Genomic DNA, 25,081 nt, shown 5'->3' with positions numbered 1-25,081 from the left:
GATGTCTGGGGCCTGGATCTCCTCCATACTCAAAGGAGCTTGCAAAGAAAAGCGTCTGGACTTCTTTAAGTTGCTTGAAGACGTTTCACCTCTCATCCGAGAAGCTTCTTCAGTTCTAAGGTCAAATGGTGGAGAGTCCCAGATATAAACCTAGTGGGAGATACCCCCCACAGAGGGACAAAAGGACCCCCTGATGATCCTCTAATCGCCTGAGCCAAGGTGTGAAACTGGGTGTGGGTCCTAATCAGCCAGAGTTTCGGGTGAGTTCATTGTGAAACCTGTGAAGTCACCCGAAACTCTGGCTGAGAGGTGAAACGTCTTCAAGCAACTTAAAGAAGTCCAGACGCTTTTCTTTGCAAGCTCCTTTGACTACGATGACCTGGATGACTAAGAACCTTCACAGACATCTCCTCCATACCTGCTTCATACCCTGGGGGACGGGGCTATGGCTCCCCACACTCCCTAGCAGATCGTTACATGGAGAAACCTTTGGAATACAAGCATGCTGATCCACACAGGTGTGCACACAGGTGTACACACGGGTGTTCACAGACTCGGACTACACCTTTATTGGCTGCTGCGTCAAAGCACATTGTGCACTGTCTATCTTGCGTGCTGCACAATAGCGTGTAATATTTAGTATTTACTGTTATCTACTGCTAGCTAGTTTATTGTGATGGTGCTGTATTTATTATGTTGCTCTTTTTTTGTTTGCTTTCTCTTCTGTTTTTTTTTCTCCATACAGGTTATCCAGGTGTTTTGTTTGTTTTTCTTTCTTTCTTCCCCCCTTTCTCACCGTCTCTTCTCCCCTCTGTTTTTGTTTCTCTCCCTCTCTTTCTTTTATTCTTTCTCCCTGTCCTATCCCCCAGTCATGTCTGTCCCGGTTGTAGCAACCGAAAATAAAATAAATACATAATTATAATAAAGGTCAATCAAATGGACCAATATGGCAAGGCCATGATGATCCACTTGGTAAAATAAATCCGCTTGGCATCTTTCTTGGCCTTAACACAACAATTCTAATGGCTAAAGATCCAAACGGGACACAAAAAAACAAAAAAACAGAGGCTCACCCTTACAATAGCAGTTGAACCACTGAGTGCCTTCTCTTTGCTTGGTTGAGCATATGATTTGATGGCAACACAAGGTAATTTTAGTTAGGGCTGGCGTTATCTGCCAGATGACCCAGTGAATTTCTGACCACAAAACATATTGCAGAGCCTAATGATAGCTCAATATATTTCTTTACACACATGAATACTGGGCTTTCTTAACCTCCTACGACCTGGCGTCCACATATGTTGACATCACATTTTGGTTGTCTAGACTACAATACAAAATTTTGCTCTATAAGGGCCTGATATCTCTTACGAGGACATTATAGTGCCACGGTTCTTTCGAAATTTAAAACAAATGTCCTCATATGTGGATATCCGGACCTTGTAGAGCAAAATCAGGTAAAAAGATAATTCGTTGTTTCTACATTCATCAGGTCCCAATCAGCCCAAATAGCAAAGAGAAATTAAAAATGCATGCCATGAAATAGTTTGTGTCTTAGAATCATTACACAACCCATATCAGATTTCCCCCTGTCTATTGTAGAGAATGGATTTATCCCAAACAGATGCTCCACTACTGTCTTCTGGCACATCCCTCAGCAAAATTGTTCTTGAGCCTTGGCTGCTCTGCTCTTGTCAGTGACTTACTATTAAACTATGATTGTGGGAGGCACCTTCTTTTCTCATCTTCTTTTTCAGGGGTCAGCTCACATATTTTATGTATTAGATCTTCCTCTTCCTCTTAGATATGCCCTCTAGTCTTGAAGGCTAATGTAATAATTACTTGATTATTAAGTAGGCACAAACAAAATTATCATTGCCGCTCTTGTTTTGGGGCCCACTTTTTTGTGGAATTTGGACATATGTGAATAGATACTATAAATAAAGTGTGCCCTGTAAACTCATACTTAAAAGAGGAGATAGCATTGACTTTGAATTGTGTGGGTGTAGTAGAGTCTTCTTCATGTTAGAGAGGAAAAAAAGAAATATGTGCTGAAATACTTTATATAAAGCAGAAGATTATGGTGGTTATGTTAAACAAGTAAGTGGCAAGAGCAGAATTGTCTGGATGAAGATGTAGGCAATGCTTCCACATAGGCTGTGGTAGTGTGTGATGATAGGTTGAGTGAGTGAGTGACCTGACCCACGATAAGACACCAGTGTCAGCAGAAATGACATGAATACAATTGATCCTGTTTCTACCACTGGAGAGACCTTGAATATAAAATCTGACAATGGGTGAACAGCTTCTTCCAGGCAAGGTCATATCTGTTCTCAGCCCTAGACAATTTTTAAAAAGACAGTCACTAGTGATGTGGGTGCTACAGAAGAATGAAATCCATCCATCCATTTTCTTCCATTTATCCACAGTAACAGGGTGGTTGGAGCAGGCTGCCATCGGGCGAAAGATGGGGGTACACCCTGAATAGATTGCTAGTGTGTTGCAAGGCTAACAAAGAGAGAGACACTACCCACAGAGAATCTACTTAGACACAGAGAAAACATGCAAACGTAACACAGAAAGGCCACAATGCTTCCCACTTGGCAATTATGAAAAACCCCTATGTGTGTGTGTGTGTTAGGCAAATAATACAGGTGGAACATATAGGTGCTACTGAATGATGAAATCAATTGAGTCAAATTTGAATATGATTATACCATTTACAGATAGAGACCAAGATTATATTTCTATGAAACAGGCTTATTTTATAGTTTACAGCTTCAGCATGAATCGTAATGACCTGTTAATTTTCACGTATGGAATCACAGTTTTGCAGCATGTACACAGAGATCATTAACCCTTTAAAGCCGGTCGGAGCGGGCACGCTCCGTTTTGTGTAACTATTTTTAAATCCCAGTAGCACTGCAACCACGTAAGCTAGCGCAATAATTTTTTTTGCATATGAAACCGGTGGAGTTGTACTTACATCTTATGCCATCAGCTTGTCCTAGGTCACAGTTTCCTTCCACATATGGCTTTGCAAAATTTGCATAAAAAGCACTTGCAGCAACAAAAACATAATAACAAACAAAAATTAACTTATTTCATAAGTCACTACTAGGATCAGTAAGTTCCTTTGAATGCTACCATATGTGATTTGGTGAGCATTTGCTAGATTCCTATCAAAGAACATTCTTTGCAAGAACCCCACGCACTTGGTGGCAGTGCAACAAGAAGAAACTTGGATACCAGGCTCAGGCACTCCACGGCACTTACACAATAAGTACCTTACATCATGAATACTTATAAAGGCAGTGTTATTTTTGGTAAGCGGTAAAGCTGTACCGGCTTCTGGTTAATATTGTGAAATATTATAGTAACATTTGTTATCTCATGCCAGTGTCAAGTTTCTAACAATGGTAGGAAATCTTGAGTGATATTTGAGATATTTTTGGAGTGTTTTGTTGTTTATCTACCATCAGCCTTTAGGAGAGGAAACCATATAAAAACTAATATTTGGAGGAGTCTTTGGTCAGAGACTCCTATCAATCATACAAATTACCCCTCACCTTGCAATATTTATGATAATGTAACCAATGACACAGTGTTAATTGCTTCCATCCCTCACCTCTTCTGAATGTGTGACATACAGATCAAGAGGAAGCCTGTTTCCTTTTGCTCCTGTGAACACTTAATCCATCTTCTCCTACGCTTTGTGTGTGATGAATGCTACATATATCGGGCATGATTTAATTGTTTTCATCTAACTGCAATTCCAGTTCAGCTTTCCATGTGAAATCTGACTTCTGCTTGATAAACAGATGCAAATAGTTTAGGTCTTTATTTGTTCATATACAACCAGAGGCTTTTTAGGGAATGTAGCACTTAATTGATTTATTTTTTAAAAATCTATTCTTACACAGCCCTGCGACAGACTGGCGACCTGTCCAGGGTGTACCCCGCCTTTCGCCCTATGACAGCTGGGATAGGCTCCAGCGCCCCCCGCGACCCTGAAAAGGATAAGCAGAAGCGAATGGATGGATGGATATTCTTACACATTTCCTTATGGTAATCAGCTGCATATTTATGCACATACCTTAGTGTTGTTAATATTAGAGAAAATCAGACGACTAAAAGTGTTTTAAAAAAATATTTATGGTAAATAATCAGAAGTGGGGAGTAATGAAGTACAAACTCTTTGTTACTGTACTAGAATACAGTTGTAATTTTCATTTCTCTGTATTTTACATAAGTAGTTAGTTTTCTGACAACTTTTTACTCCCTGCTGATTGGTTTTATCCTTTTGAGGGGAGTTATTATCAGAATCATCAGAATCAGAATACTTTATTAATCCCGAAGGAAATTAGGGTTACAGCAGGCAGCACACTAATGGCGCATGTGCACTTACAAAGGAACCTTCTGACCAACTTTACACAAACATCACATTGGGGAGACATGTCAGAAAGGTAGGCTGATAGGAAAAAAACAACGAAAATACATAACATGAGGTAAGAGGAGGAGAAAAAAAACTCCACTCAGACTGAGCTCCTAGTGGGAGAACAGTTTGATAACAGAAAACAGTTATTATTTCACATTACTGCAGGCCTTCAAAAATCTAATCGATTGGAACCTAAACCTTAACACATGAAAGGCAGTCTTATTCAAGTATTAATCATCAGGGGATGTTGCAGAAAAAGAGAAGAAAAACTGGAAAAACTGTGTGGAATAATCAGGGTGTTATTTTGCTGTTGTTTTTTTGTTTGTTTTGGCACAACACAGAAATGAGTGCAGATGTCCAAAGTTATGGTTATGGTGCTTCAGCCGTCTAGCTATAGCCATAAATGAGGAGCGAGCATAAAGGGAGTAACATTTTTTGTGTGGCGGATATTATGCAATGTTTCGTTCAGCTCAACAAACGCCAGCAAACACATACACAACTGTTTGTGTGCAGTGTGTGATACTAGTAAAGTTCCAGCTGCTGTATTTTACAGAGAGAGGAAAGAAAGAAAACTCACTTCACTCATGGATGGAGAAAGATAAGAAAGACAGGACAGGAGAACTTACCTTGGCCTCCAGTAACACTGTGAGGAACCTTGGAGTCATTTTTGACCAAGACATGTCCTTCAATGCACATATTAAACAAATATGTTGGACTGCTTCCTTCCATTTGTGCAATATCTCTAAAATCAGAAAAATCCTGTCTCAGAGTGATGCTGAAAAACTTCATGCATTTATTACTTCCAGGCTGGACTACTATAATTTATTATTATCATCAAGATGTCCTAAAAACTCCCTGAAAAGACTTCAGTTAATTCAAAAAGCTGCAGCAAGAGTACTGACGGGGACTACAAAGAGTGAGCATATTTCTCCTGTATCGGTTTCCCTTCATTGGCCCCCTGTTAAATCCAGAATTGAATTCAAAATCCTGCTCCTCACGTACAAGGTCGTAAATAATCAGGCCCCATCTTATCTTAATGACCTGATAGTACCATATCACTCCATTGGAGCACTTTGCTCTCACACTGCAGGCTTACTTGTTGTTCCTAGAGCATTTAATTAATAATACTTAATGTGCAATAATAACAGTGTGCAATACACATACACTTATTCTTCTTTTTTATACTAAGTTAATATACTGTGTTGTGTTGTTTGTTACGTTGTGATGTGTCATATCGTGTCGTGTTGTGTTATATGTAGTGCCGACGTAGGACAGTTTTTCCAATTTCATTGTACTACTGTACTATGTATGACTGTGCAATGACAATAAAGAGTTATCTTATCTTATCTTATCTTATCTTAAAAGTAGAACGGGAGGGAGAGCCTCCAGTTTTCAGGCCCCTCTTCTGCGGACCCTTCTTCCAGTTTTGATTCAGGAGACAGACAGTATATCTACTTTTAAGATTAGGTTTAAAATAGTGCTGTCAGCGTTACTCTCATTAAAATGACAAATTACTGCATTAATGTGGCAAATCTCCATTAGTGAGTTAACGCGGATCGCCCCATGCGAGGGGCAACACGGTGCTAACGTGTTAATGAGCTAACCACGCCGACCACGTTAACTCGCTTACGGAGAATTACCGTGTTAATGCGGTTATGGTGTTAATGTCATTTTAACAAGATTAACGCTGATATCACTAGTTCAAAACTTTCTTTTTTGCTAAAGTATATAGTTATGGCTGGATCAGGTGACCCTGAATCCTCCTTTAGTTATGCTGCAGTAGGTGTAGGCTACTGGGGGATTCCCATGATGCATCGAGTATTCCTTCTTCGGTCACCTTTCTCACTCACTATGTGTTAATAGACCTCTCTGCACTCACACTTGTTATTAATCGCTGGCTCTTTTCCACAGCATGTATTTTGTCCTGTGTTCTTTCTATCCTCCCCACCAGTTGTGGCAGATGGCTGCACCTCCCTCAGCCTGGGTTTGCTGGAGATTTCTTACAGTTAAAAGGGAGATTTTCCTTCCCACTGTCACTAAAGTCCTTGCTCATTGGGGGTCATATGATTGGTGGGTTTTTTCTCTGTATGTATTATTGTAGGGCCTACCTTACAATATAAAGCACCTTGAGGCGACTGTTGTTGTAATGTGGCACTGTATAAATAAAAGGTGGTTGGTGCCTGTCGTGGTGGTAACCCCCAAACCAAATGGATACCAGAGGTGAAGGGAGCCATCAGGCTGAAGGAGGAGTCTTCTCAGGCTTGGTTAGCCTGTGGAACTTTAGGGGCAGCCTATAGGTACCGGCAGGCCAATCGGAACATGACTTGGGCACTGGCTAAAGCAAAAACTTGGGTGTGCGAAGAGTTCAGAGAGGCCATGGAAAAAGACTTTTCAAAGATATTCTGGCAAACCATCAGGTGATGCAGGAGGGGAAAGTGGTGTTCTACCTACACTGTGTATAGTGGGGGTGGAGCGCTGCTGACTTTGAGAACATTGTTGGACGGTGGAAGGAATATCAGAATCAGACTACTTTATTAATTCATGAGGAAATACTTGAATATTTCGAGAATTTCCTATGACCCGTCTTCTGTGGAGGAAGCATAGTCTGGGTACGACGGGAACAACTCTTTCTGTCTTTCTCTGCAGACTCAGACTCAACATGAACAGTTTATGAAAGACTCCACAAAGCTGGGTGGAACAGGCCTTGAGGACGTGGGGACTCACCCGACATTTGCATTATCAGTTTAATATGATGGGAATCAGTTTAATATGAGTTGTTTGTGAAGCTCTGTGAAATACTTATATAATATATGAGCTGAATCAGGGATAAACATTTCTAGTCGCATAAATTACATAATAAGGAGTACTACTCTGATGATGAATTAAGCAATAATAACTTACTAACAACTTACTAATGGTTAATTGTGTGTCATTATTATAAAATGTTACTGAAAAAACAGTTGATTCTGAGGGGGTCTCTTTTATTGCACATTTGACTGATTTTATCTGATTTTATTTTATCTTATAGTCACTTGATTTAGATAATTATAAAACTTTAAAAAAAAGATTTAACAATAATAATTCTTATTATTGTTATTATTAATAATAATAATAATAATAATAATAATAATAATAATATTTAAGCAGTAAGGTTGACTGAGTCAGTCTTAGAATATGAAAAAAATTAAGCTTTTGCTAACCTTAGGCAACGCACTAAACATCAGCAGAAAAGAACTTGATGATGATCATTTTATCATGAATTTAGTTAACGTTTCTCGTATATCATAGCTGGGTGATATCATCTAAAGTTCCACAAACTTTTTTACATGCTGCAGAGTAGGACTCTCATTTTGGAAAGCATCTATATGCTTTCTGCTTCTTAGTCCCATAAATTTAGTTTCCTTGCAAATGTGCACCACAGCTGACAGCTGCAATAGTGGCTGAAACAGAATGAGCAATTGTCAGCAAACATATCTTGTTAACAATTATGTTTGAATATTGATATAAGGGTTAATTTGCTAATCAGTGAATGCAGTAAATATAGCTGTTATAAATTATGACAGTGGAAAAAAAGGAATGTGAAATACTAAGATAAATCAAGAATTCACTTAAATAGAACATGTCTGACAAAGTGAAGATGGCTAAAAGATCTCAAAAAATATGCCACAATCTAAAAGAAAATGCTGAGAAACAACGTTCCTGACCTGACGTCTATCAGTCTGAAAGGGTTACAAAGCCATTTCAAAGGCTTTGGGACTCCAGTGAACCATGGTGAGACACTACGAAGAAAACATGGAACAGTGATGAACTTTCCCAGGAGTGACCGGTCTACCAAAATTACTCCAGGAGCACATGAAGGTGACAACAGGCTCCATACCAACATTAAAGAACCACAGGCTTCCCATGTCTAAGTTAAGGTCAGAGTTCATGATTCAACACTAAGAAAGAGACTGGGCAAAAATGGCATCAATTTTAGAATTCAAGAAGAAAATCGGTGCTGACCAAAAAGAACACAACAAGTCCCACATTTGCCAGAAAACATCTTAATGATCCCCAAGAATTTTGGGAAAATACTCTGTGGACTGACGATCCCAAAGTTAAACTTTTTGAAAGGCATGTGTCCCATTGTATCTGGTGTAAAATTTATTCATTTATTTATTTATTTATTTTTTGTCTGTCCCATTTGGCTCTTTTGCCATCAGAATTATCGTCTAAAGGCGAAGAAAGATGCCCAATGGATTTACTTTACCAAATTGACCATCCCAGCCTTGCCGTAGTGGTCCATTTGATTCACCTTTTATTGTTTATTTTATTTTCACTTGCTGAATACAGGACAGACTTGACTGGGGGAAAGAAGGGGAGAAAGAGGGAAAGAAAAACAGCTGAGAAGAGGGACGGGGGAGAAGGGCAAAAAACAAAAACCAACAGAATGAGCAGAGAAAAAAAATGCATATATCGATCACCTGGATCACCTGTTGAGAAAGAAAAAAGAAAACAAGCAGAAGAGAACAAGAGTAATAGAATAAACAGCATCACAATGATGTATGGGAATATGACAGTAAATACTAAATATTAATCATTATTGTGCAGCACGTAAGATTGACAGAACACAGTGTGCTTTCAGGTAGGAGCCAAAAAGGGTGTAGTTTGTGGGTGTGATCACCCGTGTGTACACCTGTGAGCATGAGCGCGCTTGTTTTTTTAAAAGGTTCCTTCATGTAATGATCTGCTAGAGGCTGTGGGGTTCCACTGCCCCGTCCTCCAGGGCATGAAGCAGGTATGGAGGAGATCAAAACTCCAGACATCCAGAGGCCCCCAGAACACAAGAGACCAAGGAAGACCAACAGAGGGGCAGCCGCGCCACTGTCCCAGAAAGAGGTGAGGAGAGTCCCAGATGAAGGGTCACTCAGCAGCCGCGGAGCAGAAGCCAGGGGGAGTTGCAGTGACGCGCCCGTGAGCTCCGCCGGCAGCCAGCTGTGCCTGAGTGACTGAGCCCCAGGCCGAGAGGCCGGGGGCACCCTCCCTCCCGAGCCCCAGGCTCCAGGCCCCGATAAGCGGCCACCAAGGAGTGAGCCGGTGTGTACCTGGACGCCCATCCCCGGACACAAAGAACCACCAACGCACCGATGTCTGAGGGAGTCCACAGGGGAAGTGGTGGTGGGGGGAGATAGGCCTCCAAACCTTGGAGGGCCTGAGATGTCCCCAGAGAGGTGGCGTCTGATACCCAACCTGACATATCGACACAGACGTACAGGCTCACACAGATACAAACATCCATTCCCACCCTCATGCTCTCATATGCACTTACTCCACACTCAACCAATGTGGAGACAGACATAAAGAGGTGCTGTACACACAATCACACTCCCCAAGCATACTCTACGAACCGGGTCTAGGTACCCTTGCCCCTGGAGAGGGGAACTGCACCCAGACCCAGGTGGTGCTACCCTTTTCCCTGCGGTGGGGAGAAGCAGACCGCCCCGACTCCGCAGGGCAGGGAGGCCCCACACTCCAGACCCCAGTCAGACGGCCAACTCCTCCTCCTAGCCCCCCGCTCCAGCAGGCCGCAGAGAACGGGGGTGAGAGAAGACTCAAAACCTCCCTCCACCCGCTCATTGTAGTGTTGATGCATGTGTGTTCTAAGGTGCATTTAAAACCCAGGAGGGCATGGCGCTACCTGCCAGAGAGCAGCAGGTAAGCGCACAGTCCCTCCTGCTAGCCCTCAATGTCTACGTGTATTTAAAATTGAGAGGTGGGCAACGATGCCAGGGGTGAAGTGTACACCCTGATGGTAATTTGGATTCCGTGTAGCGTGTGCCCACCCCCAAGATCCTATATGTATGTGTAATGAGAGTGTGAGTAATGTGAATGTCTAAGTTGTGGGATAAAATTGAGGCAGAGGCAGCCAGAAGGGGACGGGGGGGGGGTAGCCTCCTCTGCACCCTGGTGACACACCCCTACTCCAAGGCCCTGCATGTGTGGGTGGTTGTGGTGGAGCGGGAAGAGGGAGGCAGCTGGAGATGGGGAGGGAAGGAAGGGAGGGGCAAGTGACCCAGTGCAGCAGCGCCGCCCGGCCCCACAGAGCCCGGGACAGTCCACCCAACTCCACCACAGAGAAAACTGCACCCACCCCACCATCCACTCATCTTCCAGACTACATAAGACAATAGACGCCCAGGCTGAGATCTTCCTCCACCTCTCCTGTATCTCCCCCTCCTGCAGAGAGAGTTCCTGAAGAGAGGAAAGCTCTTGCAAGATATGACAACCTCCCCCACCAGTTGAAGAGCCCCCCAGGTGGCTCGACGCACCGGCGGCACCCTGTGCCAGGGCTGAACCCCCATACACCCACCCGCCCACAACCCCGGAAACACCCACCAAGACCCAAGCCCCCGTGGCCCGGCCAGGGCCCCAACCCAGAGCCGGAGCGCCCCCAGAACCCCACGCCCATCCCGGACCCACCCAGGGGCAGCCAGGCTACCAGGTCAGTAACCCACGTCCATTAGCACAGACCCTCATTTAGCCCCGCTGCACGCAGCCACGAGGAAACTGTCACCTAAGAGCCAACAGAGCCCCTAATTGGCCATGACCGCTACCCCGGGTTGAGCCCCCCAAGGAAGATGCCTCCGGGGAACCCCCCGACGCCCTAAGCCTGTCCCTACCCCCACACCAATCACAACAGTGAAGGCGGGACCAAACTATGACCCCCCACCATAGCTGGACTGGCCATCGGGCATACCGGGCATTTGCCCGGTGGGCCGCTGGCGATTTTTTGTTTTTATGGGCCGATGGATTTTTTTTTTTTTTAGGAAGGGTATATATAATGAAAGGTGTTGGATTGGCCAATTGGTCATGATCGACTCTGGGCTGGACCAATTACAGCCGAGGAGGCCGGATGCACCCTCCCCCTTGTTTAGCAATCACGTGATTTTCGCGCACTGCATGCCGGGAACTCGTGGCAAAACAATACAAGTACCGCATCAAATGCAAGCACTTGCAGCACCGCAAAACGTTCATTCTCCGGTTCCAATACCTTCTTGTTTTTTCTTTGCCGCACAAAAAAGGAATGTACAAAACAAAAGGAGAACAATGCCGGTCCGTACAAAGACAGACTCGACGAAAAGACAAAGAAAAGATACGAGGAAAAATCAAAGGAGTGAAAGGGTCAGACCCTTACGAGCACACAGAGTGGACAAAAGACGTTAGCGTGCTGCCCAACTTTCACCACGCTCATATTTATAATTATACGGTTCTTGGAGTGAGTGCATACACTCATGAAGTTTAGTAACTTCAGGTCACCGCAACAAGCCCAGGTACAGTTTACCGAAGGATGGGTACAGGACCTTGAAATGCACCGTGTAGAACGAAAGACCATCGTACGAACAAAGGTAAGTTTACCAGTCTCACAAATCGTCGTCATAAATACACATTCGTTAACCGTTTATTAATATAACCTTTGAGCTCAACGGTAATTAATTAGTAGTGGAAATAATTTCTGGTAGCATTACAGAAATGTAGCAGTGACAATAATATTGTATGTTGTAATCGCACTGGACAATTAGTGATACAAAACAACTGTTTTATCCTGTGAATAAAAGTATATGGTTTTGTCAATGTACCATGGTAATAACAGAAGCGAAACGCAATATTGTGTCAGGACAATTCACTATTTATGCACAATAAATAAAGGAGCATAGCGCGACAATTTCTGTTCAGCGCCAGACTTGCTTGTAACCTATATCACCAATGTTAAGAAAAATGACGTATTAACTACTACAAAACTCTGACCTTTGTGGGAATGCTTGGAGCAGACTAACATGTGAGCTGGAGTATTCTGAGACGTTATATTTGGTATATCCAGACCATCTGTCGGCTTACTTCGGAAACATGGCTTAAAAAATTTCTCTTCAACGACTAATCCGATAAAAAAAAAAAAGATCTCATTACCCGTAGGCTTCCCGTGGCTGTCATGCGACCGGCTATTGCAGTTAATAATACAACAGCTTCTTGCCATTTTTTGGGTTTCTTTTTACCGCTGTGTAACTGAGTTCAATTGAAAGCCTGCGTGCGCTAGTACCTCTTGCCACAAGTTCCCAGAATCCTTTGCGGTTTTACCCCTGAATGACGTCACATTTTCAATCGTTATCCTGGTGGGCTGGTCTCTAGTCAAAATGCCCGGGCCGATTTTTTGTCCCAGTCCAGCTTTGCCCCCCACCCCCACTAGGTGATGGAGCTGATCAAAGGAGCCCAGAGCAATTGATCTGATGTGGTGGCAGAGGCTGTATCGAGACTAATGTAATCTAATAGATAATTTCTATATTGGTTAGAATTAAGATTATTTTTATTTTTCCAGTTCATGAGGACTGTTTTCTTGGCTATGCATAGGGCAGTGAAAACCATATGGGCTATATTCTTTTCTGAAGTGACATTATCTAAGCTGCCCAACAAACACACTAAGGGGGAAGTTGGAATGTTACATTTCAGACACTTTGATAAGTCTTCACATATCTCGCGCCTCACCAGCATCATCTAGTGTAAGATTAACACACCATCTGAGAAAAGGAGCTTTGTACCAACAGTAAAATATGGTGGTGTTAGTGTGATAGTCTGGGGCTGTTTTGGTGACTCATGACCTGGAAGACTGCTGAGGTAAATGGAACCATGAATCTTGCTTTCTACCAAAACATCCCGAAGGAGAATGTCCAGCCATCTGCTCGTGACCTCAAGCTGAAGTGCACTTGGGTTTTGCAGCAGGACAATAATCCAAAACACAATACCTATGAATACCCTAAGAAAAACGAAATGAAGACTTTGGGGTGGCTTAGAGAAAGTCCTGACCTGAATCCGATTGAGAGGATGTGGGATGACCTTATAAACGCAGTTCGTGGCTGAATTACAACAATTCTGCAAAGATGACAAAAACTGCTTATATAAAAGGGACTGGTATAAGGTAATTATTTTTTATATTCATACTTAAAAAATAAAAAGGCATGCTACTGTTATATGTGCTGAACACGGTTTTGTATTGACTTGCTTTCTTTCCGTGAAAGCAGCATATGTTGATCCAAAATGTGTATATATTCTTCAGCATTGTTGCTGCCTCTAAATACCAGTGTTTCCATTAGAGAATCATCTACTTTTAATGCAAAGATCCCTTAGGAATGGAAGATCACAGTTTAATAATAAGAATCATAATCACCATAATTATTATTATTATTATTATAATATTTTAACAGTGAATAAAAGATATCCAAGTATGGATCCTTGTGGAACACCTGTAAAAATGTTCTGAAACCTTGGGAAACTATGGACTTCATGATTAATATTAGAAAGGTAATCATGAAATCATTTGAGGAACTGCTCATCATAACCAAATAAGAATAATATTTCTAATAAAATGTCAGTATCTACTGAATCTGATTCTTTTGATAAATAAACAACTACGATGATGATCCAGGGGTCCGTTCTTCGTACCTCGCTAAGTAAGTTAGCTGGATTTGATTGTTGACGATTTCACGTGATCTTGGATCGTTCGGTTCTCCGAAGCTCATCCGGGACTTGCTGTCATAGCAACAGATCCGTAAGCATAAACCTGCTTGGGAGCAGGCTTACTTTATGTAAACAGGATTAGATCCCGGCCATTCAGGTATGTCCGCTTCATTTATACGAAAGCAACAGCGATATTTTTCCACTGTTTTTCCATAAATAAATATTATCAATGTAACTAAAGATAATGCAGTATTTGATTCTTTTATTGATTTTATACAGAAACATACAGGTCATTTCCTAAAAAAAGGGAAATGTACTATTAATCATTCTATTTCATGTATTTGATTATTTCAGATGTAATTCATATTTTAGAGTGGTAATAGTAAATTACTTCGTGTAATCAAGATGAGACCACGGCTATAAAAGCGAAGGTGGATTTGGGAAGTCTGTCGCAGCCATGTCCTGTCTGTTTGTATGCGAGCCACCCATTGCGGAAGGTGCAATATTGATAAGGAGAGTTTTCAGAATTCAGCGTATATTGCGGGATAGACAGGATCCTTTAGCTCAGCGCGACAATGTTCTCATAGAGAGATATCGATTTTCCCGTGAGGGTATTATTTACTTAACCAACTTGTTGGATCCCTATGTTAAGAGTTCCACTCACCGTAGTCGGGCATTAACAACTGCACAAACTGTGTGCTTTGCCTTGCGTTTCTTTGCGAGTGGCACGTTTCTGTACGCTGTTGGAGACGCATAGAACATCGGCAAAAGTGTTGTCTGCCGTTCCATTCGCAAAGTATACCTGGCACTCAAGCATTTCCTGGGTGTGTTTGTGGTTTTTCCAAGCCATTTAAGACCACAGGTTGTCAAACAGGGCTTTTTTTCTATTGCAGGTACATTAAATTCGATAATGAATGTGATGCAATCATGACCTATGTCTGTAACTATAGCTCGATTGTCCGCAGGCTTCCCTAATGTGATTGGTACCATAGACTGCACACACATTGCGATCAAGGCCCCCCCAGGCCCCAATGAAGGGGATCGAAAGGGGGTTCACTGTATAAATGTGCAGGTGAGTAATACTAATATTTTAGATGGTAATATATAATGAAAAGGAGTGTGTTCACATATAATGAAATCTCTTAGATGGTGTGTGACTCTATGTGCCATATCACAAATGTGGAAGCTAAATGGCCCGGATCAGTGCATGACTCAAGAATTTTCAGAGAATCAGGGTTATGCACATTATTTGAGCGTGGTAAGAAAAAGAGACTTGTTTTGATATTTCATACTTATTTTGGGCCTAACATAACAGCATCTCTCCATTACACAGGGGCCTACGATGGGATTCTCCTTGGAGACAGGGGTTATGCATGCATGCAGTACTTCATGACACCGTTCCCTGACCCCAACCCTGGGCCACAAACCCGCTACAATGCAGCTCTAGCCAGGACAAGGGCACGCATTGAAATGAGCTTTGGGCAAATAAAGGGAAGATTTCAGTGTCTGAAAAGTCTGAGGGTTGCACCTGACAGGGCATGTGACATTATTGTTGCATGTGCCGTACTGCATAACATTGCCACCATCAGAAAAGAGAGGACTCCTGTGGTGGAGGTGCAGCCTGATGATGACCTCCAGCCAGTGCACTTGGACCAACCTAGTGGCAGAGCTGCACGGGACAGAATTGTGCAACACAATTTCGAATATAAAAAACATGACAAAACATATTTTTCATTGAAATTTATTTGAGCATCTTTTTCTGTCTCATCAAAAAAAAGCCAGTCATCATTTGCCAGGAAAAAAATCATATATACTGTATCACGCAAGGTCATCAGTAGTGCTCTGTATGAAAGTGTATATTTACTTACTCTGAAGTTCCTTTTGAAGCAACTCGATTTCTAGTTGAACTTTTTGCCTCATTAGAGCTTGAAGTTCGATTTCACCAAGAAGCTTTTGTTTCTTTAGCTCAGTATACTCCATTTTTTGCTGGAGACTTCTCTTATAGAGAAAACGAATGTCACCCTGTTTCAATTGTAGAGACAACATTTAACGGTCAATGCATGTCATATAGGAAGTAAAATTAATTACAAGACTGCCTACCTCTGTATCAGGCCTCTCTGCTGGCCTCTTTGCCTGCAAATCATACTGCAGTCAGAAACACATAGAAGTACACAAGTAGATACAAATTCAGGCCAAATTATACATGCACTTACAGGGACTTCCTCCAAACCACAGTCATCTGACAGGGTTGCTTCACTGTCCTGTGCAATGGAAACAAAATGGTGTTACAAAGGGATGTGGTACAGCCTATTGGTCTAAATAATTAAAAAAAAAAAAAAAAAAAAAATATATATATATATATATATATATATATATATATATATATATATATATATATATATATATATATATATATATATATATATATATACACATATATATATATATATATCTCCCAACTTACTGTGCATGCTTCAGTCACCCCTTGCATGGGAACAGGTAAAAGTGATGGAGTGTTATGTAAAACTACACACAAAAAAACCCACAATGTCAATAAATGTCAAAGTACAAAAAGCATTTTAATTAAGGCAACAACCAAATATTTTACATTGTACAAATAGAATTATGAGCTCATTTACCAGTTATGAGGGTGCTGCTGCAACTGCACCCCGGCTGCTGGTCTAAGGAAGAGCTGCCCCCAGGGATGCCCTCAACAATGGCTCTGGTGGCATTCAACCCTAGGGCCAGCTCCTCTGCCGGGGTGTGACGAGGGGGTGCAGGACCACCACCTGTCTTTTTTTGCTCTGCCCCTTTTCTTGGTTGCTGTTATAAACAAACAAACAGATTATTTCAGGGTCTCTTTTCAAGAAACTAAAAGTAATATAATTGATAAATATTACCATTCTGTAGAATATTCTTATATTTCACTTTTACTTGTTCCCATGTTCTAGTGGGTCCTGTTGTGGCTCTAATGTGAAAGAGGATATAATGTAACATAATATAATATAATAAATTACTTACGAGTTTAATTTGCCAGCAACTTTCTGCCAGCCCTCTCCTTGCTTTTGCAGCCTTTGTAGTGTTCCCTTGCGTTTTAATTAAACTCTGAAACTCCTGAAATCCCTCAATCAAGAGTTCTTGCTCTGCTGCCGAAAAATACTGAGCGCACTCCTTCGACATTTTCGCCGACCAATCAAAGGGTTGCCGATCAATGTTTCTACTATCGATGCATAGCCCCTTTTAAGCCACCCAGTGATCTCACATTACTTCATCCAGCTGTACTAATCGTCAACAACAGGTGTGTTCGGAGAACCGGAATAGCGAGCTCAAAGTTGGCGCGATGATTTGATCTTGAATGTGTCATTTGATCTTGGATGTAGTAAGCGAGGTACGAAGAACGGACCCCTGGACCAACATTATTATGAAATGATATTATGCAAAAACAAGTCCAACATGGGGATATCAGATAAACCGCCAAAAAAGAGGTGGTGTATCTGGGTCTCTGATCCAGCATTTTGTGCTTTATTTTGTATTTTTGAGACCCTTATGTTAAGGTTGTGATGATAAGTTCCTTTGTTATTCTTATTTAGGGTTTAGTTGAGTTTTGATTTATCATTATTATTATCTGTCTCATATGTTTTGGTGTTTTGTGTTTTGTTTCTTGTCTAGTTTGTTATGTGTTTCAGGTCCGTGTGTTCCCTATTGTCAAGCTTCTGTTGTCATTTCTATGTCTCATGTTTCCTGTTTTATTTTGGAGGAGTCTATTGTGCCGTTGTCATTGTATTTAGTTTCTCTTCCCAGTAGCGTCATTAGGTTCATGTGTATCAGCTGTTTCCTGATGTGTTTTCTCTTCCCCCTAATCACCCCTTGTGTGTATTTAGTCTGTGTGTTTCTGTTCACTCCTTGTTAGGTCGCCTGTTATGCTCGTCAGCCTTAAATCGTCTTCAGACTGTGCAGAATGCTGCAGCACGTCTCTTAACAGGCACCAAGAGAAGATCGCATATCACTCCAGTCTTGGCCTCCCTTCACTGGTTGCCTGTAAATTTTAGGTTTCAGTTTAAAATTTTAGTTCTAACCTTTAGGGCCCTGCATGGTCAGGCTCCTCAATATTTATCTGACCTGCTGAAATCACATACATCTTCTCGGGCTTTAAGGTCATTAGATCAGAGACTGTTGGTGGTACCACGCACTCGTTTTAAAACTCGTGGTGATCGGGCCTTTCAGACTGTGGCACCACGGTTGTGGAATTCTCTCCCACTGTCTCTTCGCTGCACGGACTCCATTGATTGTTTTAAGAAACAGCTGAAGACATTTTTATTTAGAAAAGCATTTGATTAATTTCTTCTTATGCTGTTTTTATAGTTTTATTGTTTTACATTGTTTTATTTACTGTTATATTGTTTTATATTCCCATTTTCTGTGTTGTAAAGCACTTTGTGATTTTTATCTGTGAAAAGCGCTATATAAATAAATTTTACTTTTTTTTACTTACTTACTCGTCACAGTTTTCAGAGGCAGATAGTTTTTTCATAGTTTTGTCATATTGTTCATAGTTTTTAATAGTTTGTTCATAGTTTCATGTAACTACCTTCAGCCCAAATAAAGGCTTGCTTTTTGTTGAAACCAGCTATACTTTTCTGCATCTGTGTTGGTGTCTTGTGCCAAACACATTGGTGAATCCTGCTGTGACAGTTTGTTCTGATTTATTCTCAAAAATTGTGCAGAAAAGCACACTTTTTGAGAAATAAAAATGTTATATGGCAAGACTCACACAGATCATGAATTTAAAAGCTTTCTCGGGATTGTAAATGTTTGCAACGTCTTTTAGATGAGGACTTCTACAGTTAAAAAATTTCTATTCTTCACTAAAATGTGTAGTTGTTAATCTGAAGGTTGTGAATATTTCTGACACATGCTTTTGGGCAATGGTCACTGATGTCTGCAGGGAAGACTGTAGTAGTAGTAAATTATTAGTTTTAAAATGAGATCTATTAAGGTGGATTTAAAAGCAATGTGTTTGTGTGGTCTAACAGGGCTAGAAATCAATTAATGTAAGTTAAGCTCTAAGATCTGTCAGTGTGGCCGAGCTTTTAGAAATCTAATTTAGCCTCAACCAACCAACCTCAAAACTAACAGATGAGGAAATTAATATAGCATTTGTTTCCAGTGCATCACAATTTGCAGGAGGAGGATGATAAATTGCAATTACAGTAAAGTGATCATTACCTCCAGGACTGACATCAATAACAATAATATTCAAATTTTTTTGGTAGACATGCTGCAGTGACTAAAGAAGCCTGAAATTAATCTTTATTATAGATCAGCACTCCACATGCACAAGGTGCAATAATAATATGCAATAATATCAATGTGCAATAAACATACACTTATTCTTCTTTTTATTACTTAAGTTACTCTGTTGTGTTGTGTTGTACATAGTGCCGATGTGAGACAGTTTTTCAGTTTCATTGTACTATTGTACTGTGTATGACTGTGCAATGACAATAAAGAGTTATCTTCTGAGATGTGAATCTAATAATCCAAGACTTTGTTTTTGAAATTGTGTAGAGAGGTCATTTCAGTAGGAATGATTGCAGTGAAGGTATCAGTTGTCTCAGGAGGCTGTGTATTAATCTCTACTGGATTATCTGAAATGGAATCATTTGGTCTATAATATGATCGAGGCAGGCAAGCAAATGGCCTGTTATTGGCAGTGAGTTTATCTGTATATTTTACATGTGTATATGTGTGTGTTCTATGCTGAACACTATTAAGAAAACCTATATTAGAGAGAGTAAATATAGAAATAGTGAATTTCTTGGAGAGGTGGCACCAGTCTTAGTTGGAGCAGTATTGTTGTGTGATGTAAAGTATCAATGCCTGTAGAGGTCATCTGGGTAAGTGTAACCAAATCAGGCAAATCTGGAGAAGAAAAGAGGGTAGTGATTAGTGTAGTGACATGGCAAGAGGAGGACAAAAGTAATGTGAGTTAAGAGAATTGGAGAGCTTACTTGTCACAAGTTTGTTTAAAGGCTCGGGCGGGGGTGTGAGTAGCTGGTGGCTGTGGTGAGATAAGTGCGGGTTGGGTGCAATGCGGGCGGACGGGGAGACGGATGTCCAGAGGGAGACGAACTCTGAGAGGTGAACTAGCAGCCAAGGAAGGGAGGCAAGCTGGAGAAAGGAAGAAAGGCCAGAAAAGATTTTCATCAATACTTTGTTGGTTGTAGAATCTGACACAATGAAGATGCAGATGTTAAGATAACTAGGGTGCAGCTGAGTGAGTGGGTGAGTCAGTGGGGTGAATTCATGGTCATCATGGAGGTTTTTTTTTAAGCTGGATTCACAGTTGATGTTAATAGTGACAATATCACCTCCCATTGTGCTTCCTTTTACCTACTACAGTCCAATTATCAGTAGGCCCAATGTAGGATGTAGAACTGGCTGTGGCCTTAAGTTTTGTTCCTCGTACAATCCAAGGATCTTCAGCTAGACCTGGGCAGCCTCTGAAATTTCAGTGGTAATTGAACTTTCTTTGTACTATTTTCCAATTAAATCTGGGCTTTGAGTGATTTGCAAATCACTATTTACAGTTTTTATTTCCATTTTTCACACTGACCTGACATTTTTGGAAACGAATGGGTACTATCCTATATTGCTTATCACTTTCTGCACTCGCACTGGACATAGCTCTAAATACGTCTTAAGTAACCCCGACTACACCACATCTTTGTTGCCCAAGCCTGAGCTACACGAGCTGCTTGTTTATCTAGTCATAAGACTGAGGATGACCCCTTTAGCTTTATCTGCCATACTTTATGTGCAAGCACATTCAGGAAGCTAGTTTACATTCAATATACCACATCAAGGTCATTAGGAGACATGTAGACTATATATCATAGCTGTTTGCTGTGTGCACTTACTCTGAGGTAGAGGGAAGTAGTCACAGACTCCTCCTTTTAAGAAGGAAACTTCTCAGCTGCCATACTATATCAAGATTTACTATATTAATTCACCTTTGTGAAACAAGGGCTCAGTAGCTCACCCTTTCTTGAAGTGCTAGGAGTAATATAACCCTCATTAGGAAGCCTTATTGGGTCTAGCTTGGAGACAATGATCCTATGGGCCCTTAGTCTAATGCCACCCCTCTCCATCAAACTCCATCCTCTATATGTGCATTCTTTTTCTACTCATGTATTATAGTCAGAGGTGGCAAAAGTACAGACTTTTTTTTAAAATTTATTTAATTAGAAGTACAGATACTCATGTTAACTTTTTTACTCAAGTAAAAGTGAAAAAGTACAGAAGAATAAAATAAAGAGGAAAAATAAGAAAGTAAGAAGTAGCTTGTTGAAGGACAATTGTGCTAACCATTTTTTCAGGTAAGTGAACCTTGCATTATATCAATAGCATAATAAAGGAATATTAGAATTTAGATTAAAATATTTGTATTATGTACCATTTCTAATGAATGTGGGACACAAGCAGCGAAAGAGAATTTGAGAAGTTTTGTTGTCCACATTGTACAGGGTGACTTTGCCTCCATGCCTAAATTGTCACAGTCTGGCTGAGGCAGACTGTATGTGTTTGCAAGAGAGGACTCAAACGCAAACCAAAAACTGAACGTGATGTGGATTTAACAAAAAACAAGCCGTTTGAGGCTAGGAAACAAGGTACAAACAAAGGGCATAGGTGAAACTAAACAATAACCTAAACTGGGTGAACTAAAACTAAACATGAAAAAACCTTAAACATGGTGAACTGACATGGATACCTGAAGTCGTGTCGTGGATGAGCAGACAACCTGACAAAGAATGACTGAAGACACACGGACTAAATACACACAGGAGGATAATGAGGGAAACGGAAACACATGGGGAAACAGCTGACACACATGAACATAACGACGTCACAAGAGGAGAGTAAATGGCCTGTATTTGTATAGCGCTTTACTAGTCCCTAAGGACCCCAAAGCGCTTTACACAACCAGTCATCCAACCATTCACACACACATTCACACACCGGTGATGGCAAGCTACATTGTAGCCACAGCCACACTGGAGCGCACTGACAGAGGCGAGGCTGCCGGACACTGGCGCCACCGGGCCTTCTGACCACCACCAGTAGGCAACAGGTGAAGTGTCTTGCCCAAGGACACAACGACCGAGACTGTCCGAGCCGGGGCTCAAACCAGCAACCGTCCCATTACAAGGCAAACTCCCAACTCTTGAGCCACGATCGCCCCATGTAGTAAAACTAAAAACATTGAACATAGGAACACAGGACCCCTTCAAAATAAAACAGGAAACATAATGACAACATTATGACATGACAACATGAACTTGACAACATGAGACTCACAGACATGAAACACATGAAGGGCAAGGGAGATTTCACAGGGGTTGAAAACACAAGGGGGAACTAATAAGCAAATGAACACACCTAATGAGCTTAAACATACTATAAACATCAAAATGAGCTAAAACTCAAAACACTGGGTCATAAGACCCAGGATCGTGACATGAATAGTAAAATGAGTACAATCAAAGGTTACATTGGGATTCAGCAGGTGAGGGAACCCTAAGATCTGTGTAGTGTTTCAGCATGGAAAAAAACCACAACGCAATAATTTCTATTGAGAGCTCCAATAGATTTTCTTATGTGTACATGCTGTGACCAGCTGACTTACTGCTCTTTGTGTATTTACATAACTGAATTTAACTAGATGTCAACAGATGTTTCACAGCTATCCTGGCTGATTTCCATTTGCTACACTGATAATATACTGTGTATTGTCTTTATACAACACAGTATACAATTGGTATAAAGGTGAAATTTAGTGAATGAATCTAACAATCAGCATCTTAGATGTAAATTAGTCTACTGCAGTTAATGTAAACAAACACTGACCATGGGCACAGCCATTGTGCACCAGTCCAACACGGTGCCTTACAATAAATTTACCACAGTACAGCAAGCTAATCTCTTTATCCCATATAAACTACTGAGTATTTTCATGCTGCATATGAATAACACAAAGTTAATATAGCTGATTGTGTTTTACAGGAATTCCTGATATGTTACAAAATTATGACTTTACATGTAAACTTTAAACTTGCAGTCCTTACTTTTAAATGTCTGTGAAGGTTCTCAGTCATCCAGGTCATCGTAGTCTAAGGAGCTTGGAAAGCATCTGGACTTCTTTAGGTTTGATTGATTGATTGAATCTTTATTTTGAACATGTTGAAAAAGTACAACAAAATAGAATTAAAAGAGACAAATGAATAAAGCAAAACAAAAGGAAAACGAGCAACCACAACTCCAAATAACGTTCTTGTTCAAAAAGGAGCAGGAAGAAGCATAAGCTTATTTAATCCCACCCCTTTTCCACTATCTAGTATCAATAGACTACAGAAATACCTCCTTGCAATTACATTATATGTCATGTGTATTTTTTTTTTATATATATACATATATGTTTCTGTCTATCCATACATACGTATATACACATACGCACATATACACATTCACAATAACCCCATTAACACCTCAAGGATACACAACCTACAAATAAAAAAAAACACCCAGCACGCCCCTGCGGGCGGTTTATCCTTCAAGCTCGGGTCCTCTACCAGAGGCCTGGGAGCTTGAGGGTCCTGCGCAGTATCTTAGCTCTTCCCAGGACTGCGCTCTTCTGGACAGAGATCTCCGATGTTATTCCCGGGATCTGCTGGAGCCACTCGCCTAGCTTGGGAGTCACCGCACCTAGTGCTCCGATTACCACGGGGACCACCGTTACCTTCACCCTCCACATCCTCTCGAGCTCTTCTCTGAGCCCTTGGTATTTCTCCAGCTTCTCGTGTTCCTTCTTCCTGATATTGCTGTCATTCGGAACCGCTACATCGATCACTACGGCCGTCTTCTTCTGTTTGTCTACCACCACTATGTCCAGTTGGTTAGCCACCACCATTTTGTCCGTCTGTATCTGGAAGTCCCACAGGATCTTAGCTCGGTCATTCTCCACCACCCTTGGGGGCATCTTCCATTTTGACATCGGGACTTCCAGATTATACTCGGCACAGATGTTCCTGTACACTATGCCGGCCACTTGGTTATGGCGTTCCATGTATGCCTTGCCTGCTAGCATCTTGCACCCTGCTGTTATGTGCTGGATTGTCTCTGGGGCATCTTTACACAGCCTGCACCTGGGGTCTTGCCTGGTGTGATAGACCCCAGCCTCTATGGATCTTGTGCTCAGAGCTTGTTCTTGTGCTGCCATGATTAGTGCCTCTGTGCTGTCTTTCAGTCCAGCTTTGTCCAGCCACTGGTAGGATTTCTGGATATCAGCCACCTCCTCTATCTGCCGGTGGTACATACCGTGCAGGGGCCTGTCCTTCCATGATGGTTCCTCGTCTCCCTCCTCTTTCTTGGGTTTCTGCTGCCTGAGGTATTCACTGAGCACTCGGTCAGTTGGGGCCATCTTCCCAATGTATTCTTGGATGTTCGTTGTCTCATCCTGGACTGTGGTGCTGACACTCACCAGTCCCCGGCCCCCTTCCTTCCGCTTAGCGTACAGCCTCAGGGTGCTGGACTTGGGGTGAAACCCTCCATGCATGGTAAGGAGCTTTCTTGTCTTTATGTCAGTGGCTTCTATCTCCTCCTTTGGCCAGCCTATTATCCCAGCAGGGTACCTGATCACGGGCAGGGTGTACGTGTTGATGGCCCGGATCTTGTTCTTACCATTCAGCTGACTCCTCAGGACTTGCCTGACCCTCTGCAGGTACTTGGTGGTTGCAGCTTTTCTAGCGTCCTCTTCATGGTTCCCATTCGCCTGCGGGATCCCCAGGTACTTGTAACTGTCCTCTATGTCTGCAATGTTGCCTTCTGGTAGTTCAATCCCCTCAGTTCTGACTACCTTCCCTCTCTTTGTTACCATCCGACTACACTTCTCCAGTCCGAATGACATTCCAATGTCATTGCTGTATAGCCTGGTAGTGTGGATCAGTAAATCGATGTCTCGTTCACTCGTTCACTCGTTCATATATATATATATATATATATATATATATATATATATATATTCATATCTTTACTTAGTCTGTTCCACAGCTTCACTCCACACACAGAGATGCAAAAACTTTTTAATGTTGTACGGATACG

The 25,081-nt window shown here is 41.5% G+C and overlaps 1 long non-coding RNA gene across 1 annotated transcript; it reads right to left on the bottom strand.

The window, feature by feature from the left end:
* Nucleotides 1-15,978: 15,978 nt before the first annotated feature.
* Nucleotides 15,979-16,549, bottom strand: LOC113037287 (uncharacterized). Its single transcript, XR_003274610.1, has 3 exons — nucleotides 16,389-16,549; nucleotides 16,138-16,185; nucleotides 15,979-16,057 (listed from the first exon to the last, which is right to left on the bottom strand). It is a non-coding gene; the product is annotated as an uncharacterized LOC113037287 (long non-coding RNA).
* Nucleotides 16,550-25,081: the final 8,532 nt, after the last annotated feature.

The sequence above is a fragment of the Astatotilapia calliptera genome, chromosome 15 (assembly GCF_900246225.1).
Source record: "Astatotilapia calliptera chromosome 15, fAstCal1.2, whole genome shotgun sequence".
Taxonomy (NCBI): Eukaryota; Metazoa; Chordata; class Actinopteri; order Cichliformes; family Cichlidae; genus Astatotilapia; species Astatotilapia calliptera.
This window is presented reverse-complemented; position numbering and strand designations above follow the sequence as displayed.